This window comes from Papio anubis, chromosome 5 (genome assembly GCF_008728515.1).
Source record: "Papio anubis isolate 15944 chromosome 5, Panubis1.0, whole genome shotgun sequence".
In the NCBI taxonomy this organism is placed as follows: domain Eukaryota; kingdom Metazoa; phylum Chordata; class Mammalia; order Primates; family Cercopithecidae; genus Papio; species Papio anubis.
This window is the reverse complement of record NC_044980.1, coordinates 42,394,401-42,409,519: the sequence shown is the minus strand read 5'-3', so window position 1 is coordinate 42,409,519 and position 15,119 is coordinate 42,394,401.

Below are 15,119 nucleotides of genomic sequence, written 5' to 3'. Positions count from 1 at the left end.
ACAAGCATATGGGTAGCCAGCTTAATCGCTTGCGCAGCAACAGCAATCCATTTCCTAAAACTTAGTAGAGAATCCCCAGGAAGTGCAGGACTGGGACTTCAACCTACCTCCCATATTGCAGTACTCACACTGAAATGGACCACAAACCCTAAAATACTGGAATATATGGACCTTACCACCTCCAACACTTTATGCTACTTTTAGGAAGAAGTGAGTCACCTATGGAGCTTTAAGCAAGTCCTCTGGAGTTATCGACATAATGTGATTGGTAAGGAGAAATTAAAACTGCACAGAGCTATTGATGTATTATTACTGTCCCTCAAGGAAGAATAGCTCAGTTAATCCTGCCATCACCTGGTTAAAACAGGATAGTAATATTATTCAAATACCTAGAGAAATATGTGTTTTGATCATCAGATATATATTGGGTAACCAATTACAAATCAAAACCCTCTCTAACCTTGTATGTATTAGATGGGAAAGCATCTATCAATAATAGACACAAAGGTCAATAACTATCATAAGGTACATCATTCTCCCATTGGCCTACCACAGAGACTTAACTCTGAGAGTGGACTAAAAGCTGGTAATCCTAAACAAAGCCCCAAATACCTAACATGACAGATAAAGAAAACAACCCAGGCTCCCACAAGCCATTTGTCATCCCTTACCTACCTGTTAACCTTTGGGGCCAGATCTGCTCACCAAATGAAAATTAGTAATGGTAGCCATAAATGATAGGCAGTTACTGCACAAATGTTAACTCAAGGATACACCTTCAAAGGTCTGAGAAAAAGGAGCAGAAAACGGTATCCCGCCAGCAGCCTATACTGGTTTCAGGACAACTTGATAAAAAGGGGTTTGGAATACCTTAGCTCAGGCCACTGGACATTACCTACAGATTCTCAAAGGTATGCCTTGGGACTCCATTAATACTTGGAAGTCAGATGAGCCCGTTTGGGTTGATCAGTGGCCTTTATTCAATGATAAACAAGTGTCATAACAGCAGTGCAGGAAACAACTGACAGCAGCAGGGCATATTGGGAGTAATTCCTGACAAGACCGATAAAGAGTTCAGGAATGACTCTATAAGATTTTGAATATCATTGAAAATCCTGAGGCCTTTATGATCATTGCCTTCAATTATGCGATTCCCTCTGCATTCAAAACTCATTGATCCGAAGATCGTTTTTTTATTAATCTTCACCCTGCTGACCAAAAAGATTTGCCTTTAGTCTTCCATCTAAGAAATTTTAGACAACCAATGAAGCTGTTTCTACCAATGGAAAGTCTACTCCCAGGGTATGTCTTGGTCCTACTCTGAAGTCAAAATATGAAGCCGCTTATAGAGCCAGTTTTAGAAAATATGGACACAAAATGTACATTATATTAATAGTGATGATATTTTAATAGCAGGAGAAATGAAGTAAAACAAAGGCCCATGTGCTTGCCCACCTCCAAACAAAAGTTAATGCAGCCAGACTACAAATAGTTCTAGAAAGTACAATTACAAGATCTTATACACTGATCTGGTTTCCCAAATTAATGGACCTGTAACTAATCAAAAGGCTGTTATATCATGCTGTATCTATTTAAAACTTTAAATGATTTCAGAAATTACTAGAGACATAAATTGGCTTCTACTTACTAAGTCTGTCATAAGGAGAGTTATTAAAACCTCTTTTCCAGAGGCTGGTGTTGAGATTCTAACCCAAATCCTCAGGTCCATTACTTAAAGAAGCATTAATAGTGACCCAACAGGTGTAGTAGAGAGCATGCCATTGCAACACACACAATTTGCTACCAGTATTAATTATTCTCAGCCATTAATATCTTATTATTTAATATAATTATATTGGCTTATTCTGGCAGAATAATCCCCATTATGTGGGTACACCCAAGGCTTCCCTCCCTGTGCATAGTTTTGGTATATTAAGTAGCTGATCTATTATCTTGGGAAGAGAAAACAGTAGAAAAATTAGGGAGAACCTCTACTCATGGAGCAGGCACAGCCCTACACTCAATCCTACATCCACTGGCTGCTATAAATATGAAGTTCTGCCAATTGCTTACATGCTTCTTACACTGGCGAATTGACAAACTATTATTATTATTATCTACCCCAACAAACTTCCATTCAATTTTGCAAACTCATGCGCTTTAGCTCTCTATATTACCAGTAAAGAACCTCCACGACGTGACATAATTTCACTGATGGATCTTCCACAGGACTTGGCCGCCATGCCCCATACAATGATGGTAATCGTTTAAATTCCAGACCACTTATACATCAGCTCAACTGGTCGAAATTGTGCTATAATTGCAGCATTATCAGCCTTTTCCTTGTCAAGCCATACTTTAACATTTACACAGACAGCTCCTACCTGGCTCATTCAATACCTCTTCTAGAGACCGTGTCTCAAATTCAACAGATATTTCAGACACAGCTCAAACTTCCATTTTTACAATGCTAACAACTTCTATTCAAAAAGGACTAATTCCCTTTTTCTCGGGCACATCAGAGCACATTCAGGAATACCGGACTCAACACAAGGTAATCTAGCCACGGCAACAAAACCATAGCCACATACAGTCATCATAGACACAAAAAAGCACACGCCTTACATCATTTAAACGCCCATAAACCTTAAGGCTCATGTTTAAACTTACTTTATAAGCCTCGAAGGCTATAGTTAAACGATACCAATCCGTATAACGTATTTCAACATCTTTCATCTAGGAAGTTAATCCGGCGACGCCCATTCCAACGAATTTGGTAAATGGATGCTATCTCACTCACTCAGAATTCGTCAATTGTAAAATATATCCATGTATGTATATAGACACCTATAGTAGAGTTCGATATTATTGCAACTCTTAAACAGGAGAGGCCTACGAAACATGTCATAGCTCATTTTTATTACACTGCTTTTCTATCTGTGGAATACCCAAACAAATTAAAACAGATAATGCCCTGGTTATATAGCCAAAGCCTTGCCACCCTGTAATACCCTACAAATTAAACATACCACAGGCATTCCCTACAAATCCCTACAAGGACAAGGCATAGTAGAAAGAGCTCATCTGCAGTCAATTAAAAACTGCTATCACAAAATTGGGGAGCTGGTACAATTTTAAGGTACCCCCAGAAAGTCGATACTCAATCATGCCTGTTTATCCTTAATTTTTAAATTTATGGATATTAAGGCCACAAGGGAAAATCTGCTGTCGATCGCTTCTAGCATCCTGAATCTCAAAAACAGCTATAATGGAAATGGAAAGATCCATTTGATAATGTTCATGGCATGGCCCCGATCCAGTTTTAATTCCAAAGAGGCCTGCATGCATCTTTCGCTTATAAAATGAGATGCCAGATGGCTGCCTGGAAAGATTGGTGTGACAAAACAAATCATAAACTATTGTCAGTCCAGGGAAGGCAACTCCTGAGAAGCTTCTTCCTTTTGTTTTCAGAAAATGAAGTTTAAAATGAGATTCCTTTGGAAAATAATCGCTCTATATAGCATAGTGATGTCTATGCAGGTTTTGGTGACCGCAGTTTGTGAGAGTTAATTTAAACAATACGGCCAGCCTTGTGACTGCAGCGAGACAAAACATCTGAACTCCGCCGAATGAGACCACCCAGGTGGATGGCGCTGGCAAGAGAAGGCCATCAATGCCAGACATCTAGCAGGAAATGTAAGTCTACCCCAGTAAGATACATACTCACCTAGCTGGCTCAGCCCCTAGAATGCCCTTCTTCCTTTTTCAATCTTCTATACATAGTTTCCTGCTATACCTCCTATCAACAATGCAACAAGTACATAAGACATACTATACGCCACGTTACTAAAAAGACACAAACTGAGGGCAACAAATGAGGATACATACATGAGGGATCCACTAATAAACTTGTAATAATCTCCTTGTAACGGCCAAAAGGAGTTTCTCTTGCCAGGGTTGAGAGCACTACTGCCCTATCATTCACATTTCTTATGGAGGATAGCCCATTAGATATTGCAAGAATAAACCACCAGTAAAAAATTGTGCAAGATTCCATAGTGCTCTTATATCCTTAGAACTTCAATATCACCCCTTTAGCCCCGCCTGAGAGAGATTAGAGAGGTCTTAGGCCTTTCAACTTTGATATCCTGTAATGCTACTACACCATTTCAAATGTCCAATACGTTTGCTCAATGCATTGTTAGCTTTTGTTCCTAAAAATGGGCCTCCATTCCTCTTGTGCCATAACGTTAACCTTTTGTCACGCCCTATGTCAATTACTTCCAAATGAATCCTTGGTAAATAATTCCTGTCCTATTATTTCTCCCTCTTAGTTCAACTCCATGACGCTTGTAATCTCCACGGTCTCTTTCACCGTCATAATAACACGAAAAGAAATTGATCTAGGCTGTTGTGTTTGACAACTGTATCATATAATCACCGCCACCAACCTCAGCTGTGAAATGGCTCGCCTTTCGCTTGTAAGTTCAACATGCAGGTACTTATTTACCTGTACTGATAGGCTTTGTGTTCTGGCCACTCTTCTCCTCGACATTGATATCATATCCTGAGATGATGAACCATCCCCCATTCCCCAAGTGCTAAATATTTAGACAGATAGACCTAAACACATACAATTCTATTCCTTGTTGGTCAGATCTTTGTGAACTCACTCATGACTATAGTGAGTTGCTACAGGCCTAGGGAGTCTTGCCAACCCAATATACCAAACTATCCAATCATCATACTCTCTCTGATGTACAGACCTTATCCAGTGTCAGTACAAGACGAAGAGACTATAGATTCATTAGCAGCAGCAGCCTCCAAAATAGAAAGAGGTCTAGGATTTTGCTAACTGCAGAATAGAGGATCTGTTTCATTTTGTGAAAAGTGCTGTTTTACCAACAAACTGAATTTGTCAGATATAAGATAAGACTTTAAGAGATAGTTCGAAAAAGCTGTGAAGCCTGGCCTCCAATCCCCTTGCAGGACCGGGACTCGATGGACTTCTCCTCATCTCCTGCCATTCCTTTGGTCCTTTACTTTACTCTTCTTGCCTCCTTTCTCACTCTCGGGCCTAAATCCTTAATAAGCTTTTATGGTATGCTTGAGCCAGGGACAATAATAATAAATTCCAGGGCCTTCCAGGCCAACCTATATGCAGGTCCATTATCACTGAGATACTGAAATGCAATGGGTGAGTCTGATGGTTTCAGACACAAGAGGACTTCACTCCCCCAAGGCTGAACCTGGACAGCCAATGACGGGTAAGAGGACACTATCTCCATCAGAGCCTAAGACAGGAGGGCCGCCTCTTTGCTGCTGTCTTATCCCATGACGGGCCTAGAAGATGGGGATAGAGATCTAACCCAAGACAGGCGAGAGTTCCCAGGGTCACTTTATCATAAAATAGACCTGTCCGATGCACGCCTGCCATATGTAAATAATAATTAATTAATAAAACGCCTGAGCTCTATTCCCTTTTCCACCTTCTACCTCCTCCCCAGTTTCATAGCATTTCCCACACACCATAAAAGATGCAGCTCTTCCCGCTTTTTCACCTGTTTTCCCGCCAAGAAAAATTGTTATTTTAGAAGAGGCACCATCTGTGAAATTACTTAACTGATGAGGTGCACATGACCTTCCTCACCTGAGAACTACCTACTTGGCCACTCCGCTGGGATGAGATCATCTCCGCCTCTGGCCCAACCCCTTCCCCTCCAAGTGTATATAAGGCACTGCATTACTGCCATTAAACGAGACTTGATCAGAGCACTGTCTTGTCTCCATTTCTCGTGTCTCTTGTCCCCCAAATTCTCACTCTCTCCTCCAGGGCCTGTTTCGACGATCCTGCGGGCCGGGATAATCTCCCAACTACTTGGACTTCGGTGTCTGCCATTCTGTATATGACAGAGCACACTCCGTACTGTACTGAATCATTTACTCCTTTCCTAGACAAGCCACATAGCTTTGCCTGATCCAGAGGCTAAAATATGGAGCCCCATTCATCATCTTTGGAAGGGCTGTCTTGAAAGCAGTATGTCCAGAGCCCCACATGCCACCTGGCCTAAACCTAAAATAAGCCAGGACTGGGAACTGGACAGCCTTACTGCACTGAGCCACTACTGTCAGTGTCCCCAGTTCTGTGCACATATGAAGTGCAGTGCATTCAGGCTGCCATGCTGGGCTTACATAAGCTAGAGTCATTCCTGAATTTTAAAGGAGACAAAAAATGTTGTTGAGACCCACATGTCTGGGGCCAATTGCTGAAACCAGAGAAGAGCTACACACACTTGAAAAACAGGTGTAAGCTATAGACAACACAACACAATGGGCCCTGACCCAGCCAGGAGATGCCAACCAGAGAAGATGGACAGACAGATGCCCAGAGCAACTCTCAGAGCCCAGGCTGCCCCCAAGAAATTGCTGAAAACTGAGGCTTAGGACAGACAGGAACGCAGAAAATAAAGGAACCCAGTCTTGCTCATGGCTCATGGCACCAGCCCTTTCTACCAATGCCTTGGAATGAATTAATGCACCCCAGTGGGAGCCCTCATGCTGTTCTTGTGGACTTCCATAGGACTATGCCCTGCCTGGAACTGGAAGTGTCTGCAGTGAAGATCCTTCCATATTTTGCTCTTCATTTTCTGAATCACTTCAAGGCTTTCAACTGGAAAAAAATCTGTTCGTATAATCAATAATGTGCTAAGGAACTTTACTTTTAGATCTCAGAATTCATAGTTCTTTGTACATGAGGATCGAAGCCTTCTTCCATATTCTCCACCCGTGACATAGATTTGGAGTGGGTAGAGTCAGGATTGGAAGCACATATAGGTGGGCATGGTGGCATGAAGGGGACTGGGACCCACATCAGGGCTGGAGGCTGAACTCCAGGGAGTCTTTGAATAACTATGGATATGATGTCAACAGGGTGGGAAAGGGCAGTGGTCCACTGTCCTGGGGTAATCTTGAAGCTGAGCATAGCCTCCATGCTGAGAGCAGAGAACAATCATCAATAAACATTCCTTCAATGGTCTGAAGTTTATATTCACAGGGTGGAAGTAGAAATTAAATTTATGGAGCCATGAGGAAGACCCCCCAGCCCCGTGCCTTTTGAATTGACAACCATGGGATTCCAGGGCATCAGCTCCAGGTCAGACATTCCAGGCAGTTGCAGAATTCTGCCAATGTGGGTCATGCCCATCTCAAGAATTCACATGGATTGAATCCAGCAAAACTGAATATCCAGCAAAACTTCAAAATCCAGCACCACTGCAGGCTCAAGAACATCACTGGTGCATACTTGGCCCAGGGAGGCTATTCTCTCACAGTCTCTCCCCATCTCAGGGCCTGCAGCATCTGAGACTCACTCCTTCCTGTAGGTATCCCAGGAGAAAGATTTATGCATCCCCATAGCTTCAACCTGCAGTGTGCCAGGCACAGAAAAATGGTTGTCTTCAGAAAGAGATGAAAAAACTTGCAGTAGCAATCACCCTTTGGACTTCAAAACTTTTCTGTCACCTTAGATGTGATAAATTAAAACCCAGAAACTCAGTGTTGGTATTAATTGTGTCTAGCTATGAGGCCATTTTTTTTTCACACTGTCACAGCTTTAAATTTGAATATAGAGGAGCTTAGGTGCTACAATCTGAATGGAACGTGGGAATAAAATTGTCTTTGCCTTGCACTTCTTGTTAGATTGATTAAATACCAGTTATCGGTATAAGAAAATGGCAATAAATTGTCAAAGTAGAATTGGAAAGTGGTTTTGTGATTTGGATATGGAGCAGGCTTCCCATGTGACCATTCTCACTTCCTATTCTGAAGTCTTACAGTCTACTTTTGTTTCTCTCCCTCTCTTCATCGATTCTGGTGTTTGGATACCCTGGGAACTGAGCTTTCATCTCCTATGTTAGCCACAGAGATGAGGGCTTTGAGGGTGCCATGGAATCAGATTGTTGGAAATGACATAGAAATCACAGGCACTCAAGCCCAACAGAGCTTAAAGTAAAAAAAAAAAAAAATTAAAAATCAGGCACACACACAAAAAAACAAAATAAAACAAAAATTAAAAATCAGGCACACACACACACACAAAAACAAAACAAAATAAAACAAAAACAAAAACAAACCAACAAAAAATGAGAAGACTGCTAAACTCTACAATTCTATAAAGAAGGACTGCAAAAAAGAAATCACAGAAAACAATAAGAAAATTTGGCCAGGCGCGGTGGCTCACGCCTATAATCTCAGCACTTTGGGAGGCCGAGGCGGGCGGATCACAAGGTCAGGAGATCGAGACCACAGTGAAACCTCGTCTCTACTAAAAATACAAAAAAATTAGCCGGGCGCGGTGGCGGGCGCCTGTAGTCCCAGCTACTCAGGTGCCTGAGGCAGGACAATGGCATGATCCCGGGAGGCGGAGCTTGCAGTGAGCCGAGATCGGCCACTGCACTCCAGCCAGGGGGACAGAGCGAGACTCCGTCTCAAAAAAAAAAAAAAGAAAGAAAATTTAAAGTGATATCAGAAAATATAGCATACAGGGCCAGAAAGATTTTAGAATATGAGATGGTTTTAGAAGGCAGGATGGAATTCGGAAAAAAATCACATTAAAAAATAGAAATGTAAAGGGAGTTGGAAGGAGAGAAATTGAACAACAGGAAATGGATCCATGCATCTCTGAAATAATAACTGTTTAGTATTAGACTGTGTCAATTTTAGGATCTAATGCAATATTATATACAAGTGGATAAACAAGTATAAGTACGTGGCACCAGTTATGAAAATATGTCTTAAAATAAGGACTATGATAGCTCTATTACTCAGTGTCATGCCTCTAATGGCCAGTTTTTTTTTTTTTTTTTTAAGAAAGAAAAGCCCCTATAAATGTTTTGTAACATGTTTATACTGAAAACATTTATGGAGCTGGGTTTAATGGCTCATGCCTGTAGTACTGTAGTACCAGCTACTCGTGAGGCTGAGGTGGGAGACTTGCTTCATTCCAGGAGTTTGAGACCAAGCTGGGCAATACAGTAAGACCCCAACTTTAAAATAAATAAATAAATACAAAATGATGAAGAATAGTTAAAACTAACTTGTGCCAGGTGTGGTGGCTCATGACTGTAATCCCAGCAGTTTGGAAGACCGAGGCGGGCAGATCACCTGAGATCAAGAGTTCGAGACCAGCCTGACCAACATGGAGAAACCCTGTCTCTACTAAAAATACAAAATTAGCCGAGCATGGTGACACATGCCTGTAACCCCAGCTACTCGGGAGGCTGAGGCAGGAGAATCGCTTGAACCCGGGAGGTGGAGGTTGCGGTGAGCCGAGATCATACCACTTCACTCCAGCCTGGGCAATAAAAGCAAATTCCGCCTTTAGAAGATACAAAGAGTGGTGGACATGGTTGATGATAATGGTTGCAAAGCATTATGAACTGTACACATAATGCTTAAGATGGTAAACTTTATGTGTAAACTTATGTGTATTTTACAGAGAGAGAGAGAGAACTAGGAACTTACTCTTGCATGCCCCTCACTAACATCCCAAATGTTCCTTTCTAATCACCCCTACGCATTTTTTTCCTGGCAGGACAGAATTCCAGTCTCTGCTCAGGAGCAACTATGTGATTTGGGGAAATGATAAACTTTCTATAAACCGGGTTCCCCAGAAAAACTTTCTCTTCATGGGCCCAGTACTGCCTTTTTTTTTTTTTTTTTTTTCCATCCCCTGAACCAAACTATTTGACTCTGGATAGCTTTTGCCCTAGATTATCGAACTTTATGTTAGCGTCATTAATTCCCTTTTCATGTGCAATTTGCTTCAGGATTAAAGTCATCAGCCAGGTTCCTAAGCTATGTGGAATGACCAGGGCCAGAAGAGTATAAAATTACAAAAACTGGTGGCTTGTGAGTCTAAGAGTCCCTGATTACCTGCGACAGACACGGTGGCACAGCACTTTCTTCACGGTGAGCCAGAGGTCTGGGGTTCTGCTGAAGAGGCCCAGGGGCCCTAGAGGCTGCAAGCCCTGAGCTCAGTATATTCTGGACCCTGTCCTCTCACTTTCCATCCATCGTGTGCCCCCCAATACTTGTGCCAGTTTTCCAGGAACAACCAAGAGTTCAACTGCAACCTGCTTCTTCCCCAACACCCCCCTCCTCCCTCCCCTCCCACACTTCTTTTTTGGGAGGTTTTTTAAAAATTAGGTTATTATATCCATGAAACTTTCTGTATTTCTTGTTTTGTTTTGTTTTGTTTTTTGAGAGAGAGAGTCTCGCTCTGTCGCCAGGCTGGAGTGCAGTGGCAGGACCTCGGCTCACTGCAAACTCCGCCGCCTGGGTTCAAGTGATTCTCCCTCCTCAGCCTCCAGAGTAGCTGGGACTACAGGAGTGCACCACCAAGCCCAGTGAATTTTCGTATTTTTAGTAGAAACGGGGTTTCACCATGTTGGCCAGGATGGTCTCAATCTCTTGACGTCGTGATCCGCCCCCCTCGGCCTCCCAAAGTGCTGGGATTACAGGCGTGAGCCACCACGCCCGGCCAACTTTCTGTATTTCTTTTAAAGTCATTGTGCTACTAAATTACAAGGCTTTGACTCCTGGATCTAAAAAGGTCGCTAACTCCTGCTAAATCTTAAGCATTGATAGCAATTGAAGCCTCATTTTCAGACATAGGCGAAGATGAAAATCAGAATAAGGGGCATTCGTGAGACGTGGTGCCAGAAATAAAAACTGTTCAACCCTCTTAATCCCTGGGAATTATTGCAGAAGAAGTGGATTATGAGTTTGTAAGGACCCATTTTCAGAGACAAAATTAGTTGAGAGTTTCTCTATAAATTAAACAGTTGTGTTTTTGTTATTGTCGCTGTTGTTGTTTTGAGACAGGTTCTAGCTGACCCAGGCTGGAGTGCAGTGGTGTGATTCTGGCTCACTGCAATCTCTGCCTCCCACGCTCAAGTGACACTGCCACCTCAACCGTCCAAGTAGCTGGGACTACAGGTGTGCACCACCATGCCTGGCTAACTTTTGGATTTTTTTGTAGAGACGGGGGTTTTAATATGTTGCCCAGGTTGGTGTCGAACTCCTGAGCTCAAGAAATCCGCGCACCTAGGCCTCCCAAGGTGCTGAGATTACAGGCATAAATCACTGAGGCCAGCCTATAAATGAAACGTTAGTATCAAAGGAACACTAATGCAAGACCAGTATGTGGGCCCCTGGGTCAGATTAACAATGTTTTATTGGAGCATTAAGACATTCTTTATTTAAAAATTATGAAAGGTTATGAAAAAGTTTATAAAAATTATATCTTATGGTCAAGATGATTACAATTTAGTAGATTTGTCTTTAAGATTTGAGAAACAGATTTAGTTGACTTCCTCCTGTCTTTATTAGGTCTCATGTTTGGTAAAGAAAGACTCAAAGAGTAAAAGTTTTTGCCTTTCTGTTTTTGAAATCTTTGAGTTACCATTTTGACTAAATGAATGACTTATTTTACAACGACCTGTGATCCTATTTTATGATATCAAATGTTTTAAAACTTTGATGTTTGACAAACTTTCTAAAATCTAATTCTAAATTCAGTGTTTTTGCCCTCACTAATTTTTTTGACATTACTTCCCCTGAAATCCAGAGAGGCATATTTGGCTCACTTGGCATAATAAAATCACACAAGAAGTATTATCAAATATGAAATGATGTTTAACCTTCTTGGATTGTATTTATATAAATGTGTTATTAACGTGTGTTCCAAAATGTTATGAGATTCCTGTGATTCTGAAATGTCTTAGTATATGTTATCAGAACTAATTATCATCATTATATTAAATTGTGGTATGTCGTAAATATAACCAATTTCCTTGTCAATTGTGTCTTTAACCATTGCTATTCTAATAATTTTATCATCCACAATTATTGTTTTACCTTGATCCTTTTATAGAGTAGTTTATAATCAGTTATAGAGCTCTGAACACTACCCTTTTTTTTGTTTGTTTATTTGTTTTGAGACAGGGTCTCACTCTGTCACCCAGGCTGCAATGTCGTGGTGGCATAAGCACTGTTCATCCTCAATCTCCTAGGCTCAAGCAATCCTCCTACCTCAGCCTCCCAAGTAGCTAAGACTACAGGTATACCCCACACACCCAGATAATTTTTTAATTTTTTGTAGAGATGGACTTTCCCTATGTTGCCCAGGCTGGGCTCAAACTCCTGGGCTCAAGCAGTCCTCCCACCTCAGCCTCCCAAAGTGCTGGGATTGCAGGCATCAGCCACCACACTGAGTCTTTTAATACATTTACTGACTCTTCATTTACAAATACTAAGTGTCTATATCGTGCTATGTAGTGATCAAGGTGCCGGAGATAAGTGATCAACAAGCAGACACGGACTTGGCCATAAAGTGTTTGACACCTTCATGGGTTGGAAAAAAATAAAAACAGTAAACATGACAACAAATAAATAAATAAGATAGTGTTTATATGATAAATGCTATCAAGAAACTTAACACAAGTGAGCTGGAAAGGTAGCTAGGAGGATCCTATATTAGCTAGTGTAGGAAGGATAGAATTATCAGAGATACTTCCACTTTGGTATGAATAATGCAATGAACAAAGCAAAAAAAAAAAAAAAAAAATCTGGGCCATGCACAGTGGCTCACATCTGTAATCCTGGCACTTTGGGATCACTTGAGGCCAGGAGATTGAGACCAGCCTGGCCAACATGGTGATAGCCCATCTTTACTAAAAATACAAAAATATTAGCCAGGTGTGGTGGCATGCACTTGTAATCCCAACTACTTGGGAGGCTAAGGTGGGAGAATCATTTAAACCCAGGAGTCAGAGGTTGTAGTGAGCTGAGATCTCAACACACACACACACACACACACACACACACACACACACAAATGAAGGTGGAATTACCATCATGAGAGAAGATTCTAAGAATAGAACAACTTTATTATGGGCTAGGCATGGTGGCTCACATCTGTAATCCAAGCACTTTGAGAGGCTGAGGCAAGAGGATCACTTGAGGCCAGAAGTTCAAGACCAGCCCAGGCAACATAGTGAAACCCAATCTCTACCCCCGACCAAAAAAGAAAAGTTTTTAATTAGCAGGGTGTGGTAGTTCCTGCCTGTAGTCCCAGCCACTCAGGAGGCTGAGGCAAGAGGATTGCTTGAGCCCAGGAGTTCAAGGCTGAAGTGAGCTATGATGGTACCACTATATTGTAGTCTGAGCTTACAGAGTGAGGCCTTGCCTCGAAAATTAAAAAAAAAAAAAAAAAAAAAAAATGTTTATTACAGCTAGGGAAAGAGAGAAAACAAATAATGGCTTTCAGTGACCCATGTGGGAGGTCTCCAGATTACAACAATCTTCTAGTCTTCTGCCCAAGATGCCATGCTGGCCTCCAGGCAAACCTGATACATGATTAGGTAAAGATGTCAGTTTTGATTTAGTTTTGATTGAATTATTTAATTACTGATGATACAGTGCCCACATATATGATATTGACTCCATAAATTATGAGGTTGGCCAAAGATGTAGTCAAGGCATTTTTAAGGGCGCTCTAACTGATTATGCTTGATGGTGTGTTTCTACATTTTCTCCCTGAGTATATCAGATTAGTTGACCCCTATATCAGCTGACCTCTTTATTCTCTAGGTTATGACACATTAATTCTTCCAGGATATAAGAGAAAATAAATAAAATGTAAAAGCAAAATACTATAAGCAATTTTTTTACCCATTTCCCCTTTGCCCCAAGAATACAGGCAGGTGGCACATGCAGCTGCAGCATTTACCCCGAGATCATTCACAGATTTTTTTTTTTTTCCAGATCACTTGGTATCTGTTTTCAGCTTTCTGTTCAAACAAGCTGTCCCAACCGTATCAGTCCTACTTTGATGTAATTCTCGGAAAAGCATTTGAGGATAAGTTTAGGACTGTAATCTACCAGTTATCTCAGGGTAAACAATACAGCTGCAAGCACCGCCAGCCAGTATTCTCAGGACAAATGGGAAATGGGTTAGTTAATTAGTGGACCCTTCCACAAATACTGGAGACCACTAGAACTTAGATATAAGTATAATAGTATAATTGCAGTTTGTGTAAATTAAGATTCTTTAACAAAGCATCACCTGCCTTAGCAGTTTTTGTCTAGGGGAGTTGAAAAGAACTAATAGATTCTTTTGCACAGTTTGGAGGGAGAGGCATGTCCACATAAGAGCCTGGAGAGCAGGTGTCTACCTGGGTGACACAGATCCCCTTTGGGAGTTGTCACTCTTATGTGTGTTATACCCATCCAGAGCACTGCCAACTCTCTATAATGCAAGTTTCTATTCACTGTTCACTCCTGGAGAGACATATGCCAGCTACATGCTCAAAGAGATGATAAAGCTACTTTTCTGAGATCACCACTGGTGTTTCTCTAGCAATTACTGGCAGGTAGGGGTTGCTCCTGCTCTCGGGATCCATTCTCCAGACATCTAGTGTCCATAAACCTTTCACCTAACAAGACCTTTCAATTTTCTGCCTTCTATATCTATTCTGTCATTCTCATTCTGTTTCATTATTTTTCATTTCCTGTTCTATAGTTGTATATTTTCCTTTTTTCAAGTAAAAAGAAATATGGCTTTGAAGGGAAGCATCACATTTGAACCTTGTCTTTCTGGTTTTCAAATCAGCTCCTGGAGTAAACACAGAGTTAGCTGTGTTCTGAACAGTCTCGAGATTATTCTCTCATTAGTAAGAGCTGTGAGAGCTGCAGCCAGTTCCTCATCTTTGTATTTGTGGCTCCCTTTATAGCCCCTGGAACACGGTAGGGTATCAAAACATGCTTGCTAAATTTTGGGATCAGGTTTTATAATAGTAAACAATAATGTTTGATTAAGTAATTCTATAATTGTAACCATTGATGCTTTGTAAATACCATGTTTGACTCACATGAATTCCGATTTCACAATGGTCCTGTTCCAAGACCCTGAAACTTTTTCCCTCTGAGGCTTTGCGCCCTTCTATCTTGAGACCTTGCTAAACTCATGAGTTCTGGAAGTTTGCTTTCAAACTTCATTTTTTTTTTTTTTTTTTTCTTTTGAGACAGAGTCTCCTTCCCCACCAGGCTGGAGTACA